Source organism: Neofelis nebulosa, chromosome 2, assembly GCF_028018385.1.
Source record: "Neofelis nebulosa isolate mNeoNeb1 chromosome 2, mNeoNeb1.pri, whole genome shotgun sequence".
Taxonomy (NCBI): Eukaryota; Metazoa; Chordata; class Mammalia; order Carnivora; family Felidae; genus Neofelis; species Neofelis nebulosa.
This window is the reverse complement of record NC_080783.1, coordinates 37,790,460-37,811,954: the sequence shown is the minus strand read 5'-3', so window position 1 is coordinate 37,811,954 and position 21,495 is coordinate 37,790,460. Positions and strand designations below refer to the sequence as shown.

General features: G+C 37.0%; 1 protein-coding gene across 3 annotated transcripts in view; it reads left to right on the top strand.

Annotated features, from left to right (window-relative positions):
- The window catches only part of PLCL1 (phospholipase C like 1 (inactive)), a 333,532-nt gene that overhangs the window by 75,452 nt on the left and 236,585 nt on the right, over positions 1-21,495 (top strand). The window contains exon 1 of one of the 3 annotated variants that reach the window (XM_058710104.1): positions 16,245-16,414. The exons of the other annotated variants lie outside the window; for them this stretch is intronic. The gene's annotated coding sequence lies outside the window, so the exon portion shown is untranslated. Of the gene's footprint in view, positions 1-16,244; positions 16,415-21,495 lie in introns of those variants that run through there. 3 annotated transcript variants of the gene reach the window in all.

Sequence of the window (21,495 nt, the reverse complement as noted above, 5' to 3'; positions counted from 1 at the left end):
ATCGTGAGATCATGACCTGAGCTGAATCGGATGCTTAACCAACTGAACCACCCAGGCACCCCAACAGACTCTTAATAAGATGATAAATTTTGAATAAATGAACGAGAATGGCCTGGGAAAGTGGAAGAAGTTCGACTCCCCAACCCACACCCAAGATCATATGTATTTTAAATATTTAATAGAATTTGTTAACCTTCAATTTCTCAGAGTAGAGGGGGAGGAGAGGCCAAGACTTCCAGTTATTGGAAATCCTTTTGTGGTTGGAATATTTAAGGACTTCTTTACCTATTACAGGTAATTATCCTTCACTAGGAACCCTCCATTCTCCAAGAAGTGAAGGTACATGCCAAAGATCAGCAAAAAGCCATCCAACTTTATGGGTGCATCCTGAGGAATTATCTTAGCAGTAATCGGTGGTACATCCTAAAGGACTGACTGTGATTATCTAATTCATTGGGGACCTGAAAATTCATAGGAAGGACTTCAGCTACTTCTCTTTATTTTACATTTTCTATTACCTGTTTCCTAAGCCCTCCATATCTCCTTCAAACAGCCTCTACCCCCCTTTGTTTTCATTATTTTCCAAACAATGCTCATGTCCTCATGGGAGTTTTGCTCAGAGCATTGAATTAGGCACAATACATTTTAGCCAAAGTGTGTGTGCTTGCTTTGGATGTATTACTCTCAAATGTGTAGGCAATGTAGTTTGTGTAACACCACGAATAAAACAAAAGCAAGAACAAAAAGGCAAAGTAAAAATCCCCCTTTGTATACACTAAAAGACTTGACAAGAATGTTCAGAGTAGCATTATTTATAATACTTAAAACTGCAAATAATTCAAATGTCCATTAACAGAATAGATAAATAGAATATTATACACTAATTAAAAAGAATAAACTAGGGGTGCGTTCCTGGGTGGCTCAGTTGTTTAAACCTCTGACTTCGGCTCAGGTAATGATCTTGCTGTTTGTGGGTTTGAGCCCCGTCTCTGGCTCTGTGATGACAGCTCAGAGCCTGGACCCTCCTTCGTACTTTGTGTGTCCCTTTCTCTCTGCCCCTCCCCTGCTTGTGTTCTGTCTTTCTCTCTCTCAAAAATAAAAAAACAGTAAAAAAATAAAAAGAATAAACTATGGCTATCTGGAACAATATGGGTGATTTTTACCTATATAAAGTTAAGGGAAAGATTATTGTGTTGTTCTGTTTATAACCAGGCAAAGTGAATCTGTGGGGTCAGAAGTCAGGATAGTGGTTAACTTTATAGGGGGGATAGGGGATGACTGGAAGATCATGGGGAAGATTCTGGGTACTGGAAGTGTCCTGTAACATGAACTGGGTGGTTGCCACACAAGTGTGTTCAATTTGTAAAATTATATCAAGTTGTCTGTTTAAGATCTGTATACCTCAGAGTATGTATATTATACTTCAGCGAAAGAATAAAAGAAGAAAAATCTTCTCTTTTGACTACTTAGGAATATCTAAAGTTTAAGCCAGTCATCTACCTGACCTTATAAGAAACAAGATTTGCCTCAGTAGTTTGATTGTTTCTTTTATAGAACAGAACTGGTAGATTGAGATTGAGAAAGAAGTGATAGATGCATAATGTTTTTATTGTACAAAACATCTGTTTCTCTGTTGCATGAGGTAATCATCAATAAACTGAAACTGTGGTCAAGATGAACTGCTAGTCAGATCTGCCAGTGTTGAGAGCTCTGCAGGCCTTATCAGTGTTATCTTACAACAGGCATAATTAATGGGTCACGTAAGGGAAAGTCTTGATTTAGTATTGGAGTATGTATTAGAATCCAGAAATACCTTAGTATGACAAGAGAAATTCAGAATGAAGTTCAACATATATTTAATTGCAAGACAGTGCTTCGGGGTACCTGGGTGGCTCAGTTGGTAAGTGACTTCAGCTCAGGTCATGATCTTGTGGTTCATGAGTTGGAGCCCCGCGTCGGGCTCTGTGCTGACAGCTCAGAGCCTGGAGCCTGCTTCGGATTCTGTGTCTCCCACACTCTCTGTCCCTCTCCCCCTCTTTCAAAAATAAACATTAAAAAAAATTAAAAAAGACAGTGCTTCAATATATGTAGCATTTAAATAGCATAAATAAAAGGAGCATTTTAATACAATAGAAATAAATCCAGAGTTGAGTGGATCAGGTGAATGTGGTTAAACATACACTGCCTTTAAAAAAAAAAGAGTAAAGCAAGCATGATACAATACTGATGTCATGTAAATAGTAAAACTTTTATATAGGTGATTATTCTTCCTTATATCAGACTGAATAGGGCTATTTTGGGGTACCAAGTGCAGAACTGATTCTAGACACGATTGTGCTTTTGGAAACATTTGACTCTGGTGCTTTCTTTCTCCTTTTCTTTTTCAGTACAGGATGGTATCCTGTCAACATATAAACTTTAAAGTCAGACTGCCTTTTAAATCTTGCTTCTATCTCAAGCTGTTTGACTTTGGGTAAATAACTTCTTTGACATTTAGTTTTCTCATCCCAAAAATGGGGACTCAACCTAACTGGGATATTTAATAGGCATATCCTATCTATCTTTACATCTCTGTATAACTTAGGATCTTGTTTGGCCACAGGATCAGAAAACTCAAAATAATTATAAAAACACAAGGATTAATTCCACCTAAAAGAAGCCCAGGGATAGGCAGTCCAGCACTGGTGTGTCTGCTCCCTGAAGTCAACAGCCATTTAGGCTCCATTTAAACTCTTTAATCTGCTATATTCAACATATAAGTTCCATTCTGAAGGTTATCTTATGACTCAGATGGCTGCTGGAGCTCTGTCCATCTTTCTCGTTATAGGCAGCAAGAACAAACTTGGAGCATGGGGCAGAAACAGTTCAATTTCCAGCGGAGTTAGCTCTCTTGCAGTTGTCCTAGAAGTCCTATAAATACTTATTTAAAATTTTTTCTTTTATGTTTATTTATTTTTGAGAGAGGCAAAGCACATGTGAAGGAGGGACAGAGAGGGAGAGAGGCAGAATCCAAAGCAGGCTCCAGGCTCCAAGCTGTCAGTCCAGAGCCCGAGGTGGGGCTCGAACTCATGAATTGTGAGATCATGACCTAAGCCAAAACCAAGAGTTGGATGCTTAACTGACTGAGCCTCCCAGGCACCCCTAGAAGTCCTATAAATACTTCTACTTATTTCTTACTATCCAGAATTTATTGTCCATCTTTCACTTAACAGTAGAAAGATGGTGGGAAATGTAGTTTTTTGACTGAAATGAAATTGGGGTTTGATTACTCATGAAGAAGTAGAAAGTGCATTTTGGATGGTAATTAGGGGGCCTCAGCTACAATGTTCACAATGGAACGCTCCTCCCCTCCTCTCCCTATCTTTGTAAATGATACCACTGTCCTCCAGATAGCTTAATCTGAGAATCTAGGATTAATTCAACTTATTCCCCATATCCTAATTATCACCAAGTCCCACAGTTCTGAAATCTGAATCATCTCTCCATCTCCACCATAAAACCCACAATTCAAGTTACCATTATCTCTCATCTGAATTCTTTTTTTAAAAAATATTTATTTATTTTGAGAGAGAGAGAAAGAGAGAGAGAGAGAGAGAGAAAGAGAGCGAGCACATGCTTACATGAATGGGGGAGGGGCCGAGAAAGGGAGAGAAGAGAGTCTGAAGCAGACTCCACACTCAGAGTGGAGTCTGACACGGGGCTTGAAACCAAGAGTCAGACGCTTACCTGACTGAGGCATCCAGGCATCCCTCTCATCTGGATTCTTTCAATTGTTTCTTGAATAGTCTTTTTGCTTTTTGTCTTGCCTCTCTGCAAAACATTGCCCACACAGTATGATTTTCTCAAAAAATAGGAGATCATATCATCCTCCTGCCTAAAGCCCTCTAAGAGCTTCCCATCCCAATAAAAATAAATGTCACCTTCTTACATTGTCCTACAAGGCCTGTCTCTCTATGCTCATTGTCTACCCCTACCCCCAGGTTCTCATATTCTGATCATAGTGGCCACCTTTCTGTCCCTTGAATGTACCAAGTATGTGCTATCTCAGACTTCTGCCCCAGGACATTCTTCCCTATTTTTGTATGGCCAACCCCTTACCATAGTTTGCATCTCAGCTCAGATAGCCCTCCCTCAAGTAGGCCTTCACTAACCACTCAGCTAAAGTAGTTCCTTTTAGCCCATGTTGAAGCATCCTCTGTCTTATCATCTAATTATATTAATTCTACCCTGCTCTGCTAGCTAGACAAAAAATATGGTCATATGCTGAATTGACCATGGTGTGGGGAAAGAAACATTCTCATACACCATCTGTGGAGAATGCACTGCTTAAAACCTGTTTGAAGAGCTATTTACAGTATCTGTTAGAACTTAAAACTATAGTTTCATGAGGGCAAATCAGTTCTGAGGATTAAATCCCTTAAAGTCAAATTCCTCAAACGGGTGTATCCAAATTTCTGGAATAAGACCTCAGGCTTAGTCTAGTGGATCTTCTTGGAGTATCAATTTTATTTGAGGTATGGTGAGAAAGCAATATTTTTTCTATCAGTAGAAATATAGACATATTAATAGTTTGAAGGCCTTCTAGGTCCCTGGGGGACTGAGCTCAATATCTTTGACATTAGGGGAAATTTGGTGGAGAGGTTCTAGAAACACTGCTTCAAGGTGTCACCTCTTGGGTGAATATTTGCATTCTAATAGATAATTCTTTAATTCATCATGAACTGTCTATTGAGGAACTGTGCCTACTGGGTCTAGCAGTAGGTGCTGGGCAATCAAAAGTCTTCCTTAACTGTACATTTCTATTTTCTCTTCCATTGGCAAAATGCTTTAACATACATTATTTTATCTAATTGGATTTTTACCTTGGCTAAGCTGAGTGTAAGCATGGAAACTGCCTGCAGCCCACAAATAACTACTAAGCATGAACAGGATTAAACACTTCAAACAGTATTACATTGTAGAAAACTGAAATGTAAGTCCTGCTCCCAAATCAGACTCTTGAATGCTCATTTCCCTTCTCTATAGGGAATTTCTTAGGTATCTTTCCAGAGATATGTTAAGCACTCACATCCATGTCTTAGGGTATGATCTCCTCTCATTCTTTTTTTTTTTTTTCCTCTCTCATTTTTTTTTTTCGTACACACATGAGAAGTATACAATACTATTCTTTTTTTTTTTTTAAGTGTTTTGCATTTGAGTATAGTGTTCTATTGTATGAGGTACACCAAATAGTTAATTACTTCTCATGGATGGATATTTGGATTGTCTTCAGTATTTTGCTGCAATAACCAATTTCTCAGAAACATCCTTCACATGATGAACATTTTTTTCTTTCCCTACATAAATAAGATAAATAATAAATAAGTTCCTAGGAGTAGAATTGCTGTGTCAAAGACTGTATGTTTTTAATTCCACTAAATAAAATTGCCCTTCAAAGAGGTTTTAACTGGTGTATTTCCCACTGATGGTATAGGAGAACAATTTTTTTTCCCCACACTGTGATTATTTTAGTATATGACTAATTTTTAAAGTTTTATTAATAAGAAAGTGAGAAAAAAGTTTAATTTTACCTGCAATTCCTTAATTGACTGAGATTGAGCCTTTTTACTTAAATTATTTCAAACTGATTTGCGTTGAATTTTTTTCATAAACTCTCTATCTTTGTCTCCTCAATTTTCAGTTTTGAGTTCAACTCAAACTTTGAGTTGAAATTGAGTTCAGCTCAATTTTCAGTTGAGTTGCTGGTCTTTTTTTTTTTTATTTTATAAGCCATAACATATATTAAGAATAGGAAATTAACACTTTTCTGTCACATAGGTTTTAACTATGGTGTTTATGAACAGCCATCTACTTTAAATTAGGTGAAAATATGCTTCATTTGAAACATTACATATTTATGAACTGGCAGAATGTCACAGACTGAGAGCAAAAGATTCAGAAGAAAAGGTCAGGAGGTTGAGTCATGAATCTGGTGATTTCTAGCCTTACGACCTTGGACAATTACTTAATGCCAGGGAATCTCAGTTTCCTCAACTATAGAGTGGGGATGATCAGAATCTTACTTGATCATAGAGTCATGAAGATTTGATCATGCAAATGAAAGTGTTCTATAAATGTACTCAGAAAATTTTAGCTTTTATTTCTGGTTTGATAACTGAGCTGTTTTGTACATTAGAATATATTTGGGACAGTGGGATTTCTGCCTATAGTTAATTTTTTTTTTTTTTTTTTTGGAAAACAAAACTAATTATCATTATGTCTCAGATATTTTTCTGCCTTTAGCTCATCTCATGATTCCTGTTGATTTAATAGTTAGGAAAGGCAATTTTTTTTTTCTCTAGTCATGCATGGGACTAGAAAAATATGGTTTAATAATGCTAATGAGTAGTAAAGGATGATACTAATATTAAAAAGTGAAATAATTATGTTAAAATGGTAGAATTATCTCTTCTTTCCTTTTTTAAAATCTTGGTAGAAAAAATCTAAAATGCAGTTCCTTTATTTGTGGCTTTCATATAAAAATACAGTATTTTAAGGTTAGATATGTGTGGCAAGAATGTGTAGGATTAGAGCTTAAAAAGTTTTGATCTGGAAAGAACTGAGACATCATCTAGGCCAATGCCTGTTTTTACAGATGAGGAAGTCAGAAATTCCGAGAAGCAAATTAAGTAGCTTGAGTCATGTGGTCACTGCAGAACAAAAGGGGAGAACTCATTCTGTCTCCTCTCTTCCCGCTTTGAGACTTTTTCACTATCTTGTGATATTTTGGGTGCATAGGTTGTATGTCTCTGTGTGGTTTATGACAATAGCTGTACTTCTAAACTTGTTAAACGAGTAGCCATGTTTCTTGAACCTAAGGGGTAATAAGTTATAGTCATATTTTGCCTTTTTGGAGAGATTATTTTGAACTAGGTTAAAAAAAAGCTGGCTTTAAAAAATTCTTATATGTCAATTTATTCTGAATTTTAATATTCTAGCAAGCCTCTGAAAGGTTTTTTTCCTCTTTATTTTATGTTTTCATGTAGTAAGGACATTTAAGGAGAACCCAAATAGGAAATGTGTTCAAGTTATTAAGCTTTAATAATACATATTTTTCTGTTGATATTGTTCAAACAGAATATATGTTTAAAACACTTACAATTAGTCCAAACTGTAATATCATTCTCATAATGACTAATACAATTATTTTATTTTTTCTTTGTAAATCTTTGTTTTGCTTTTGCTTTGAGGTAAATGTTGAAATAATGAAAAAAAATACCAGATTGACATGTTCTTCCAGTTGTTGGAGGTGTGATTTTAATTCATTTTAGTTATTTTTCTTTAAATAATCTTCATTTCATGTAAAATATTAATTGAAATAAATTTTGTTTGGATGTTTTTCTTCTACTGGAAGAAAAAAGGCTGGAGGCATCCCTCCATCCTGCTTATTCACCCTTCTCATAGTAGAAGCAATTTGGTGATAGTAACTGAAAGTCATTGACATCAGCTAGCACATCCAGTTTTGGTATCATGCTGAATAGAGTAAAACATAGTATTTAACAAATTCATCTTGGACAGTGAACATTCTGAAAAGTGAGAAAGAGCCAACTGGGAAGTGAGATGGGGTTGGAAGCTGATTTTCACAACTGAAAAATTGACAACAGATAGTTTCTTTATACTGAGACTAATTGATATTGTCAAAATTGTTTCTACTGGAAGGCATAGTTTTTATTAGAGAAGTGTTATATAATAAGATATTAAATATTTTTCTAAATTCCAGATAATAGGAGGAACACTGGGGAGAGCCAGTTGCTAAGGGCTACCCATTTCCTACTTTCTCCTTCTTAGCAACAATATTGCCAACCTTTGGATTGTTGCCAACCTTTGGATCATTGCCAACCTTTGGAAATCCCTGTCCTTGGAAGCTGAATAAGTGAAGCTATCATTTACTATAACAACATTCATTCCCTAAGCACTTAAAATGTATAATAGCTTTAAGAAATGTAAAAAAGTTACACATGCTAATTGTAAAAAGTTCAAATGATAGATATAAAGAAGAGAATAATGTTTTTCATAATCCCACTACTCAGAGATAACCACCGTTAACATTTTGGTATATATTCTTCCAGATCATTTAATATTAATGTTTATAATTTGCCTTTTTAGCTTTATATATCCTAGGTATCCTTCCAATCAATAAATAATCAGTATCATCATTTTTAATGAACACATAGCATTCCACTGCATGGTCGTACTATAATTAATTTAGGTAGTTTCCAAATGACGGAGCCTAAGGTTGTTTCAACTTCTTTTTTCCTAGTTTAAATAATGCTTCAGTAAATCAGCAAATAGTGAATACTTACTCTGCCAGACAATGTGCTGGATGTTAGGTATACAGGGGTACATAGTACATATTTCCTCCATTCAAGGACTCAAAGGGGAAGCATGCATGGAAACATGTAATTGCAATACTTTTTAAGGTGGATAACAACAGACCTGCCTATGGGGCCGGTGTGAGTACTAAGGATGGAGTGACCCTTTCTTTTTTTTCCCTATAATTGATTTTCTATAATTTATATCCAAGTTAGTTAGCACATGGTGCAATAATGATTTCTGGAGTAGATTCCTTAAGCCCTTACCCATTTAGCCTATCCTCCCTTCCCACAAACCCTCCAGCAGCCCTAAGAGTCTCTTATGTTTTGTCCCCATCCCTGTTTTTATATTTTTGCTTCCCTTCCCTTATGTTCATCTGTTTTGTATCTTAAATTTCTCATATGAGTGAAGTCATATGACATTTGTCTTTCTCTGACTGACCAATTTCGCTTAGCATAATACCTTCTAGTTCCATCCACATAGGTGCAAATGACAAGCATTCTTTTTGATTGCTGAGTAATACTCCATTGTATATATATACCACCTCTTCTTTATCCATTCATCCATTGATGGACATTTGGGCTCTTTCCATACTTTGGCTGTTGTTGATAGTGCTGCTGTAAACATTGGGGTGCATGTGCCTCTTCGAAACAGCATACCTGTATTCCTTGGATAAATACCTAGTAGTGCAATTGCTGGGGTCATAGGGTAGTTCTATTTTTAATTTTTTGAGGAAACTCATACTGTTTTCCAGAGTGGCTGCACCAGTTTGCATTCCTACCAGCAGCACAAAAGAGATCCTCTTTCTCCGCATTCTCATCCTCGCCAACATCTGTTGTTGCCTAAGTTGTTAATGTTAGCCATTCTGACAGGTGTGAGGTGGTATCTCATTGTGGTTTTGATTTGTATTTCCTGGATGATGAGTGATGTTGAGCATGTTTTCATGTGTCAGTTGGCCATCTGGATGCCTTCTTGGGAGAAGTATCTATTCATGTTTTTTGCCCATTTCTTCACCGGATTATTTGTTTTTGGGTGTTGAGTTTGATAAGTTCTCTATAGATTTTGGATACTAACCCTTTATCTGATATGTCGTTTGCAAGTATCTTCTCCCATTCCATTGGTTGCATTTTAGTTTTGCTGATTGTTTACCTCACTGTGCAGAAACCTTTTATTTTGATGAGATCCCAATAGTTCATTTTTGCTTTGGTTTCCCTTGCCTCTGGAGATGTGTTGAGTAAGAAGTTGCTGTAGCCAAGGTCAAAGAGGTTTTGCCTGCTTTCTCCTCAAGGATTTTGATGGCTTCCGGTCTTTCATCCATTTTGAGTTTATTTTTGTGTATGGTGTAAGAAAGTGGTCCAGGTTCATTTTTCTGCATGTCGCTGTCTGGTTTTCCCAGCACCACTTGCTAAAGAGACTGTCTTTATTCTATTGGCTATTCTTTCCTGCTTTGTCAAAGATTAGTTGGCCATATGTTTGTGGGTCCATTTTATCTTTATTCTGTTCCATTGATCTGAGTGTCTGTTTTTGTGCCATGGAGTGATCCTTTCTGCTTGAATGTATTAGGAGAAACTTGACCAAGCATGAGAGACCTAGGCTGACAGGATGGGCAGATGTTTCCTAAGAATTACCATGGAAAACTGGTTAAGATTGCTTCTTCCCAGTTTTATCTTATAGAGAATGTGATCCATAAGGTCAAGGGTGCAGCTCCAGGTGGTTCTGTTGCAAGTGGTCTCTTTACACATTGAGAAATAGTCACAGAGCATGTGAAGAGGCTGAGGTGGAATACCAAATTGGAAAGGGGGTTGCTGTCAGATGACAGAGGACCTTGGCTATAGAACTAAGGGCTTTAGACTCTTTGGTAGGTGATGGGAAATCATTGAAGGTTTTGAGTGTCATTACTAGAACTGTGTTTCAGGTAAACTAATCTGACAGAATATTATGGAAGTGTTTTCCCAGCTCCTTGTGTAGAGGTAATGAATACTTCTTGGTCTGCTGTGTTTTTTTTTTTTTTTTTTTTTGTCAATAATAAATCAGATCCAAATGCTGGCTGGACAAGGATCTGTGTTTCTCAAACTTTAATGTGCCTCTGAATCACTTGGAAACTTGTTAAAATGTGGGTTCTTGATCAGTAGGTCAGGTGGGGGAAGTGCACCGAGATTCTAGTTTTCTTTCTTTCTTTCTTTCTTTCTTTCTTTCTTTCTTTCTTTCTTTCTTTCTTTCTTTCTTTCTTTCTTTCTCTCTTTCTTTCTTTCTTTCTTTTTCTTCTTTTTTTTAAGTTTATTTATTTATTTTGAGACAGAGAGAGACAATGCAAGTGGTTGGGGGGGTGGTGCAGAAAGAGAGGGAGACAGAGAACCCCAAGCAGTCTCCCACTGTCAGTGCAGAGCTGGATGTGGGGCTCGAACCCATGAACCATGAGATCATGACCTGAACCGAAACCAAGAGTCAGATGCTTAACCTACTGAGCCACCCAGGGGCCCTGAGATTCTGCTTTTCTAACAAGCTCCCAGGTGATGTTGATGGCTATGATCTGTGGACTATATTAGCATAGAAGATGTGTTCATAGAGGGTTTTTAATCAAGTGAGGATTTCCATTTTAGTCTTTGCATGTGAGTGTAACCGTCTGATCTTAGGGCTTCAATACATTCACTTTGCAATCTGTCATGGTAATAGCTCCAACAGTTATATTTCAGTTGAACCTCTTTATCAATGCAAATAACTTCCTGTTTACTCATGATTTACTATGTGAAAGCTTTGTAGAGCCAATCAATATATGTATTTAACTCAGTCAATTTTTGAGATAAATCTTAAGCTTGTCAAATAACTGGAAAATACTACTGGGTTTTCACAGAGCCAGTGGTTTGAAGTTGGTTAATTGTATTGATTCACAAAGCCTTTGTTGCTTTTTTTTTAAATTTTTTAAATGTTTGTTTTTGAGAGAGATAGAGAGACAGAGTGCAAACAAGGGAGGGGCAGAGAGAGAGAGGGAGACACAGAATCCAAAGCAGGCTTCAGGCTCTCAGGTGTCAGTACAGAGCCTGATGTGGGGCTTGGACTCACAAACCATGAAATCATGGCCTAAACTGAAGTTGATGCTTAACGGACTGAGCCCCCCAGAGCCCCCCCCCCCCCCCCGCCTCTTTTTAAAAAGTTTATTTATTTATTTTGAGAGAGAGAGAGCAAGGAGGAGAGGGGCAGAGAAGAGAGAGAGAGAATCCCAAGCTGGCTCTGCATTGTGGAGCCTGATGCAAGTCTTGAACTCACTAACTGTTAAGATCATGACCTTAGCCGAAATCCACAGTTGGATGCTCAATCACCTGAGCCACCCAGGCACTGCTTATTTAGTTTCCTTAATCAAATTCAACCAACAGATGAATTAAAGAGTAAGATTTAGAATATCTGTAACTTTAGAGTACGTCTTTTGTTTGCCTTGACTACGCTTATCCTGTCATTGGATTTGAACGCCTTCTGGTGTGTGGATTCTGTGTTGGCTAGAGAGGTAGCATAAACATCTTCTAGGGAAGAGCAATTAAAAAATTTAGTAAGTAGTATCTTGTTTACTGTTGTTCAGTAAAGTCAGTGCCACAGTATATTTGCTGTAGGATTTGTGGGTAGGGGAGGTGGCAACTAAATTTACACAAGAATCACACAACTTTTACATTCATGTAGCACTTTAGAGTTTATTCAGAGTCAAGTCCTTCATTTGATTCCCATAACAATCATGTGTGATGGGCAGGGCAGGCCTCATAGTACCCATTTTACAAATGTGAGAAGACGGCTCAGAGAGGTGAAATGATTTGCCCAAGGTCAAAACTAAGCCATTGTCAATGCCTGGTTTAGAGTTCCATGTATTATCCATCTCAGCATGCAAAACACAAACTCAAAGTTAGATGCTTAAATGCTGTAGGTTAGCTGGGATTAAAGTAGCTACTTACTACTGACATTGTATGTGTTAAACACATGTTCAACTTGCAGGAACAAAAAGCTTGACTTAAAGTGGCTTGAACAAATAAGGGTTCAATGTTTTCATATAACAAGAATCCTGGAGGTAGGCAGTTACTGGTGCTGGTTCTGCTCTTCAATGATTCAGACTCTTTCTGACTTTTTGCTCTGCTGTTCCTGTATTTATTGACTTTTGTTCTCATGCTTAGCACATGGTTGCAAGATGGCTGTTCTAGCTTTGGGTAGAAAGCGGATGGAGTATGTGCAGTGGGTGTGTGTGTTGGGGGGGTGGATGCTAGTTTCATCTATTCCTCTTTTCAGGAAAAATAAGTTGCCCAGAAATTCTACTTAAAAAACTTCTGTTTAAGTTGGCTAGAGAGTTGGCCCATGTCCCTGAGTCCCCTATACCCTCTTCCACCTTACAAAGAGGCAGGAAAAATCAATGTTTAGCCTTGTCAACCTTAAGAGTAGAGATAGACAAAGGGAAAAGGTAGTCTGCAATGGGTTTTGAATGAGTCAGCCTACAGTGTCTGTCACAGTCTTACTGTAATTCCATTTGGAACAAAGAACATTGAGTGAACATCCCTATACATTCCTGTGACTGCATGAATTTTGTGATGTTTGTTTCTGAGTGCTAGGCAGCTTTTTCCTGATCATCTCCTGAGAAAGTCAAATTTAAATAACACCCGTTTCATCTTTTTTGGTGTAATTACTTTGAGTGCGGGTGTTGGTGGGAGGTTGGGTTGTTTGTTTCTGCTTAGCAGTTCTTTGCTAGCATATCTATTTCGTGAATTATTTGTGAGTTACACATCTACTTTATCATCCTTTGTCAACATTCATTTTCTGCATGCTTGTAAATTAATAAAGAAGAGGAATCAACATGTGTTTCTCATCTCTAAGAATGGTTATATAGGATCTGTAGGACTTGCATTAGGTTGCTTGCTTAGACGAAGTGTAAGCCTGTTCAAGAAGATACCTTAAGTTGCAGCAAAGTGATAGATAGCACTTATTACTTTTTCCAGTTTAGTGGAGTAGAAAGAGAAGATTTGGAGTCAGACGGACTAGTGTTATAGTCCTGGATCACCTCTGGAACCAGTCCCCTCAGTGAGGGTAACACTGCTCACTCAGAGCTATGGGGATTCATGATGTGACCAATATGATTGGCAGCACTGTGGGGCTGGGTTAGAGAAGGTGTTTGTTGTGTTTTAGGTCCCCTTTGTCTTTCTAGTTCCTTGGGTCCCCTATAATACCCTGCCTTGTTAAACTTGGAAGCAGTTTATCTATTTCCCTTGATAAAAAGGTTTAGTGTTTATTTTTTACAGAAAGGGGAAGTAATTAAAAAATTTTGGCCCAGTGGACTTCCCTTCTGATTCAATATGCAGCCATCATATCTAATGAAAGAACGGCAAGTACCCAATTAAATATCACAGAGTTATCACGTTGAAGAAAAGATATTCTGTAGCCAGGATAAAAGTGCCCTCAAAATGGAATCCATGCCCTCTTTCCCTACTCTTCTTTCTCTTCATCCTGCCCTTCCTTTATAAGCTATCTTGAGTCAGAGAAAGCAAAAAGTGCCATTCTAAGATGCTTTTGAAAGGAAACCGCTAATTTGGACGTCTGAATCTGAAGAGAGAATATAGGTAAATCAAAGATCATTTTAATTTTTCTTTTTGTTGTATATTTCTCATACATGTGTCACCAAATTTTCATATACAGAAATTCATCTAATTCTTGGGGCATTAGGGTGCCTCAGTTGGTTGAACATCTGACTCTTGATTTCAGCGCAGGTCATGATCCCAGGATCATGGGTTGTAGCCCCATGTTGGGCTCTGCGATGTGTGGAGCCTGCTTAAGATTCTCTCTTTCTCTGTCTCTCTCTCTCTCTCTCCCTCTGCCCCCCCACTCTTTCTTTCTCTCTAAAATTAAAAAAAAAAGGAAATTCATCTATTTCTTAGTGAAGTCTACTTTCTGACACAGTGGTTTTATGGTATTTATGAAACAGGTTATAAAATGTAATTAAATTCTGCCATCCCTTTGGTTTGTTAGTTCTGATGAGCATTTCAAAAAACTGCATTATATTTGAACAGTGTAGTTTGAAAACATTTTTTTTACCCAACTTTGGTAAACAACCAGTAAGCACTTCAGTAATAAGTTGGATCACACCATACAAAGGTTGTTTGTATTTGGTAGAATCAAAGTGTGAGACTTTGTAATTTAGTGTCATAGAACAACCATGAGAATGACATGTGAAATATAAGCAGTGAGTAAGAAGGCATGAGGGAAAATGAAACACACCAGTGAGTCCTAAGGTGTGGCAGCTTAAAGCTAGTTGGGACCATATCCTGCAATTCCTATTGACTTGGTCATTTTTTGGTGACACTGCCACAAATAACAAAGTATTTTTTTTTCAGTAATCGCTGTCCCTATTCAAGGATTATATATCCTCCTTTGTTTTACAGGCCAAAATGAATTTTTGAAATGGCTAGCTGAGATTAGAATGATAAATTTGAGGAACAGAACAAATCAAAATAGGTCTCAAAAAAAATGGAACCTATGACTTTGACCTAGTTGTCTCAGGCTTTCACTGAATGAAATGAGGCAGATTATAAACCGTACACTGTTTAGTGGAGGCATTTGTATTCTCACAATCTGAGTTTTAAATTGTTGACAGAGATTATTTTATGTGGTGTTCAAATATACACTAAAATGAACCCAAGTGTAATATACACTTTAAAACTGTTAATCAGATTAAAAAACCCCTTTATTATGGGACATGTAGGATATATGCAAAAATTAGTAGAATAGCATAAATAAAGCATAAAGCGAACCATGTAGAGAACACTCATGTACCTACTCCCCATTTTCAACAATTTACAGCCAATTCATGCCATATCTTGTTTCATCTATTCCTCCTTCCCCTCCTCCCCTTTTTTCGATCCATATTATTTTGACACAAATCATATAATTTTATCCATGAATATTTCAGTCTGTGACTCTGATAGATAAAGACTATTTCCAATATTAAACAGTTTAAAATGGCTTTTTTATATGGTAGAAATGTAAAACATGAGAATGATACTTGGCAATGCAAGCTGGTGCAGCCACTCTGGAAAACAGTATGGAGGTTCCTCCAAAAAGTAAAATAGAACTACCCTATGACCCAGCAATTGCACTACTAGGTATTTATCCAAGGCATACAGGTGTGCTGTTTCGCAGGGACACATGCACCCCAACGTTTATAGGAGCACTATCAACAATAGCCAAAGTATGGAAAGGAAAGAGCCCAAATGGCCATCGATGGATGAATGGATAAAGAAGATGTGATACACACACACACACACACACACACACACACACACACACACACACAACGGAGTATTATTCGACAATCAAAAAGAATGAAATCTTGCTATTTGCAACTACGTGGATGGAACTGGAGGATATTATGCTAAGTGAAATTAGTCAGAGAAAGACAAAAATCATATGGCTTTGCTCATATGAGGACTTTAAGAGACAAAACAGATGAACGTAAGGGAGGGAAGCAAAAATAATATAAAAACCGGGAGGGGGACAAAACAGAAGAGACTCATAAATACGGAGAACAAACTGAGGGTTACTGGAGGGGTTGTGGGAGGAGGGGATGGGCTAAATGGGTAAGGGCATTAAGGAATATACTCCTGAAATCGTTTCACTATATGCTAACTACTTTGGATGTAAATTTTAAAAAAATAAAAAATAAAATAAAAAAACCCCATGAGAATGATACTTAGCATCAAGCTTATTAAATTTCACGTCCACATGTTTTTCACACATCTATGTCCAAGCTTATTTTCTGCAAACCACCACTTTTGCTGCTTAATGTTTAGTGGTTGTTGTATAGATGTAATTTAGTTAAAATGTTAAAACAGCTTTGAATTTTTTTCCTTTCATTGGTGACTTTTTTTCCAGATGGAAATTTTTGTCTCCGCTGAGTAGTTGATCTTGTTTTACATGGAAATATTATCTCTGAGGATGGTTCTACATGACCTCTGATGACTCCCCATGAGTGCTCTTCTGTCTTGAAACCACCCCCCTGTATTTGAGAGCAGCTGGAAAGAAGATAAAAATCCCTAAATTTAAGGTTTGGGATTTAATACAGTTATGCCATTTTTATTTGGAAACTGTATATTGCTTTTAATACTTTCTGATCAAACTATGATGAATACTTGATCATTTTCATAACACTTTTGGAAACAGGATTATGATGCTCTTGTTTTTGGCTAACTGTCTTATGTGCAGTATGTAGCTGTGTTGGATTAGAGGATTTGATTTGACATGTATGGATTTGCAGATGAACATGTAAGGACATACATTATAATGAAGTTTTATTTTTGTAGAGAAGAATGGCGGTGCTGTTGTGAGTTTGTAGTTCAGATTGTGGTTTCTGGTGTCTAATTGCCCAGAGTTTGAGTACCTGCTCCACCAACTAACAGCCATGTGGTCTTGCCTCAGTCACACAACTTCTTGAAGCCTCAGTTTTCTAATCTGTAATATGGAGATAATAAAAATACCTCCTATATTTTTCTTTTTTTGCATATGGGTTGAATGAGATAAAAAGAAACAAAAATATCATTAATTTTGGCTTAAACTCAATTGAGATATATATTTGTTTCTGAAACACTTTTTTTTTTTAATACTGTGATTACTTGTTGAAAGACCTAAAACTTGAGGATTATTGGTTTCTGGATGTCAGGTGAATGTGTATTATGAGTTAAAAAGTAGTAAGAGGCAAATTTGTTACTCTGAGGTTTGCTAGCTACTGAATATTTTCTATGAGAAGTTCCATACATTTCAGATCTTTAGTTCCTTCAGTTCTGGTGCTGCATATACAATGTTGCCTTCCAAAACATGTCATGGGAGTTGAAGCTGATCTTTGTCATCTTGGAAGTGGCCCTAGTTTGCCTTAAAACTCGTTTAGATTCACTTAAGAACCTCTTACACATGTTTATATTTTTGGTTTGTGCCTTATGTTCTAGCAATGAGTTCAACAGGTTTACCCTCTCTGCAGAGCAGTCAGGCGCTTTAGCTGAAAAAGCTTCTATCCACTGTGAGGAGGTACAGTTTAGCGGCAGTGTTCTGGCATTTGCTCCCTTGGAAATAGGCCTTGCTGGGTTCTTTCTACCCCACAGGGATTGATATCCTACTCTGAATCCCAAGCCTTTGATAAGTAGAATTTCTGTTCTTGGCTGGCTTGTGGGTCTGTGGGACCTTTAGCCTTCACTTTGCCATGGGCTAGGTTACCAGGCTCAAGGGCCTCAATAGGTCAGAGAACTGTAGACACACTGAAACCAGGAAGCAATACTGAAATAGAAATTGGAGAGATGTCTACCTGCTGCTTGGAGTTGCCAGATCCCATTCTTGGGCCCTGTGAACTTATAGTTCGTCACTCTCTAAGTATACTTTGTTTTATTTTTGTCAGGTTGGCATTTCACACCCCAGAGATGCTTACTGTGTCATTTGCAAAATTTGAAACATCAGATTACTCAGTCTCTTCTAGTCCATTTATAAAATGCACAGCGAGGCTGGTCTTGGCATCACTCCGAGAACCCTCATGTTTTCCCTTCTTCCATCTGAGAAGTACCTGTTTGTCCCTAACATTGTGCTCTCATCCTGCTTCATGTTCTTGTAGAACACTTCCCATATATCTATAATTTATTAAAATAAGGTGTGTGTGTGTGTGTATGTGTGTGTGTGTGTGTGTGTGTGTGTGTGTGTTTCCTTGCTCTATATTCAAACATCCTGGGCTTAAATCTGAGCTCTGGAACTTATAATTTGGTCACATTTACCCCTCTCAGCCTCGGTTTCCTCAACTGTAACAGAAGGATAACAATAGTACCTACTTCATGAAATTGTACATACTGTTTAGCACAGTGCCTGTCATCCCTTGTGGACTCACAAAAATATTACAAGTTTTATTATAGTCATCCCCACACCAACATATCCTCTCTTTTACCAAAATAACACAGCATGTTTCTGTCTCCTTTTGGTCACTTTCCTATTTGCCCTTCAGTATTTATTGAGTGTATAGTGCATAGCACAGGTACTGTTTTCTAGGCACTGAGAATAATGTTGAGCAAAACAGAGTCTCCACTGAAATCAAGATTTGGCTTCTACTATTTTGGTAAAATTGCATCAATAAACATCTCCAGTGAACTTTTTTTTTTGCCAAATCTACAGGATTCTTTGGTCTTGTTTTTATTTGATGTCTTCTAATATTAAAAACTGTTAATTATTCCCTTTAAAAAATTCTCTCTTCCCTTGAATGCGTTGATACCCTGTTTTCTTTTGAGTCTCTTCCTAATTTTCTGACTCTTCTCTTTGACCCTGTACCTAATTTCTTCAACTGCTCTTTAAATTATTCCCTTGTTTTCTGTTCCCAATTTATTTTCTTCTCTCTTTCTCTTCTCAGAGATTATGAACTGATGTCCTACTCACAAATCCAGTATGCTTTTGTGCTTTCTTGGCCTGAACAGAATTTCAAAAGCATTTTTAATGAGTTGTTAACTTACAAAAATTGAGAGATTTCATATAACAATTTGAATTTTGAAAAATTTAAATTCACTTGCTTTTGAAGAAAGCACATCTCACCCCCCCCTCCCATAGCTTCTAGTACTAATTACATGTTATGAGACCAACATATTTTTCCTTATACTTGATGTTCTGTAGCCATCACAGACTTAATCTGTTCAAAATTGAACTCATTATAAATTTTGTTTTGTCTTTTCTAGTGTAGTTAATAGAGTGCTAACTACTGAAGCATTCAAGCCAGAACCTGATGAGTGAGAAGTCTATGGTAGGACCTACATCACCTAACTTGGATGTCCTTCCCACTATACTTTGCTATCATGGCTTCCCTGGTTCTTCTCATGAACTCTATCCACTGTGTTGCACCATGGGATTCATACTGGTAGATCTCTAGCTCCCTGACATGCTTCTTATTTTAAATGTGATTTATGTGTCCTGGTTATCACATTAGTAATTTTAGCCTTCATTTGATTCCTTTAAGAATTATTTATTATTTCAACAAATATTTATTGAGTGCCTAATAAACAACCCAGGTACTTTTTCTAGGCACCAGGGATAGCATATTGAACAAAACAGATCCTCTGCTTTCATGGAGCTTACATTCTGGAGGAAAAAGACAATACATAAATAAGTATAAAGTTAGTAGTGATAAGTATGATGAAGAATTCTTAGAAATTTATCTAGTAATTTATATACATTTAGGTCGTCATTTTATTTACTTTGACAAGAATAAGAACAGGACTTTGGAGGAACTGAATTATTATCTCACAAAGTCATAAGTCACATCTAAGATGGTCTAAATCCAGGATCTGGTTTTGTCCATCTGGAACTACTTGAATGCCTGATAGTACTAAGCAATAACTAATTTTTGAGCATAGTGTAGTTTAGATTATTTTTCATGTCATATGACCATTTCTACTGGGAAAGTCATTTAAAAAATAGTCGACTTAAAAACAGAACAAACTGAGGGTTGATGGAGGGTGGGAGGGAGGGGAGGGTGTGTGATGGGTATTGAGGAGGGCACCTTTTGGGATGAGCACTGGTGTTGTATGGAAACCAATTTGACAATAAATTTCGTATTAAAAAAATAAAATAAAAAATAGTTGAAAGCTTATGAACGTTAATTAAGTGAAATCTTTAGCTGGTGTAATCTGATGAGCTGTATTTTCCTGATTATTGCTATTCCTTGACAGACCAAGCAAGCTTCTGCCTCAGGCTCTTGGCACTTAAGTACTTACTCCCAAAAATGTTCTTTTTTTTTAAAAATTTATTTACTTTTGAGAGAGAGAGAGAGAGAGAGAACACAAGTAAGGGAGGGGCAGAGAGAAAGGGGAGGCAGAGGATCTGAAGCAGGCTTTGCACAGACAGTCTTGAACTCATGAACTATGAGATCATGACCCAAGCCAAAGGCAGATGCTTAACCTTCCAGGAGCCCCTATACCAGGAATGTTCTTCTAGGTTTTTGTAAGGTTTGCTTCCCACTTTACTCTTTATCATGCTGCCAAAACTAGCCCTTTCTAATTTCTTACCCTGCTTCATTTTTCTTTATGGCACCAAACACTTCCTGATATACATGTCTGTTATTTGTATCCCCCACTAAAATGTAAGCTTACTGAGAGCAAGAATTGTGTTTTGATCATTGCCATATTTCTTACACCTAGAGTAGTGAATGGCATATAGTAAGTGGTCAATACATATGCACTAAGTGAATAAATAAATGCAAAAGAGTTTGCTGACTTTGCAGAGGAAATGTTTTAGAATGTAGTAAGTAGGACAGATTAAATTATAAGTTTAAGTGAAATGTAGCTAAAGATCAAGACTGCTTTCATAAGAAGAGTAAGGCAAATACTGATTAACATGAAATGGAATGGACCCCTGGAGGAAATGAAGTAAATCTTATTTGGAGAAATTTAAAAAAATGAGAAAAATGAATGGTTTGGCAATTTAGTGTTATTCATATGAATACATTGTCCAAGAGTACAAATATTCAGAAATATTTTAGTGCACAAGATGCTGTGGCTCTCATGAGTATGTGCAAGAACAAACAGTCCTTGGACTTTGGGATCATTGTCTGACTTAGCTTTGATACGAAATCTCTGAAGAATCTGGGCAAGATAAATTGAGCAATTGGTGTCTCATTTTAGTTTTTATTACTACCTCTTAGTCTTCTGTGCTCTTATTGGTAAGTTTTTATGTCTCACCAAACTCATATTTATTGGTTGCTTACAAAGTAAAAGGGTTGCCATAGATAACTTTTTTCAAAACAAGAGAAATATTTAATTTCCAACAACCAGTAAAACCTAAAGGCTGGAGAATGACTGTTTGAAGGTGCAAGAGAAAGTTGATTGAAGTGGATATCCTGTCACTACATTCAAAGTTTTCACATCTACAATGATTTTTCTCCAAAGATTATAAACATTCTTTTTTTTGTTTTAAAGCTCTGTATTGCCAGCCTCTCTTTTACTCCACTTTATCTGCTGGGATTTTGAAAAAACATTCTCTAAACTAGAGAAACAGAAAAATGGATTAGGTACATACACATTCAGATGTGATGTCTTTGGAGGTTGAATCTGTGACTGGAAGGTAATTTACCCAATAATGAAGGTACATGTTTCTAAAGAGTATGCCATTCCTGGT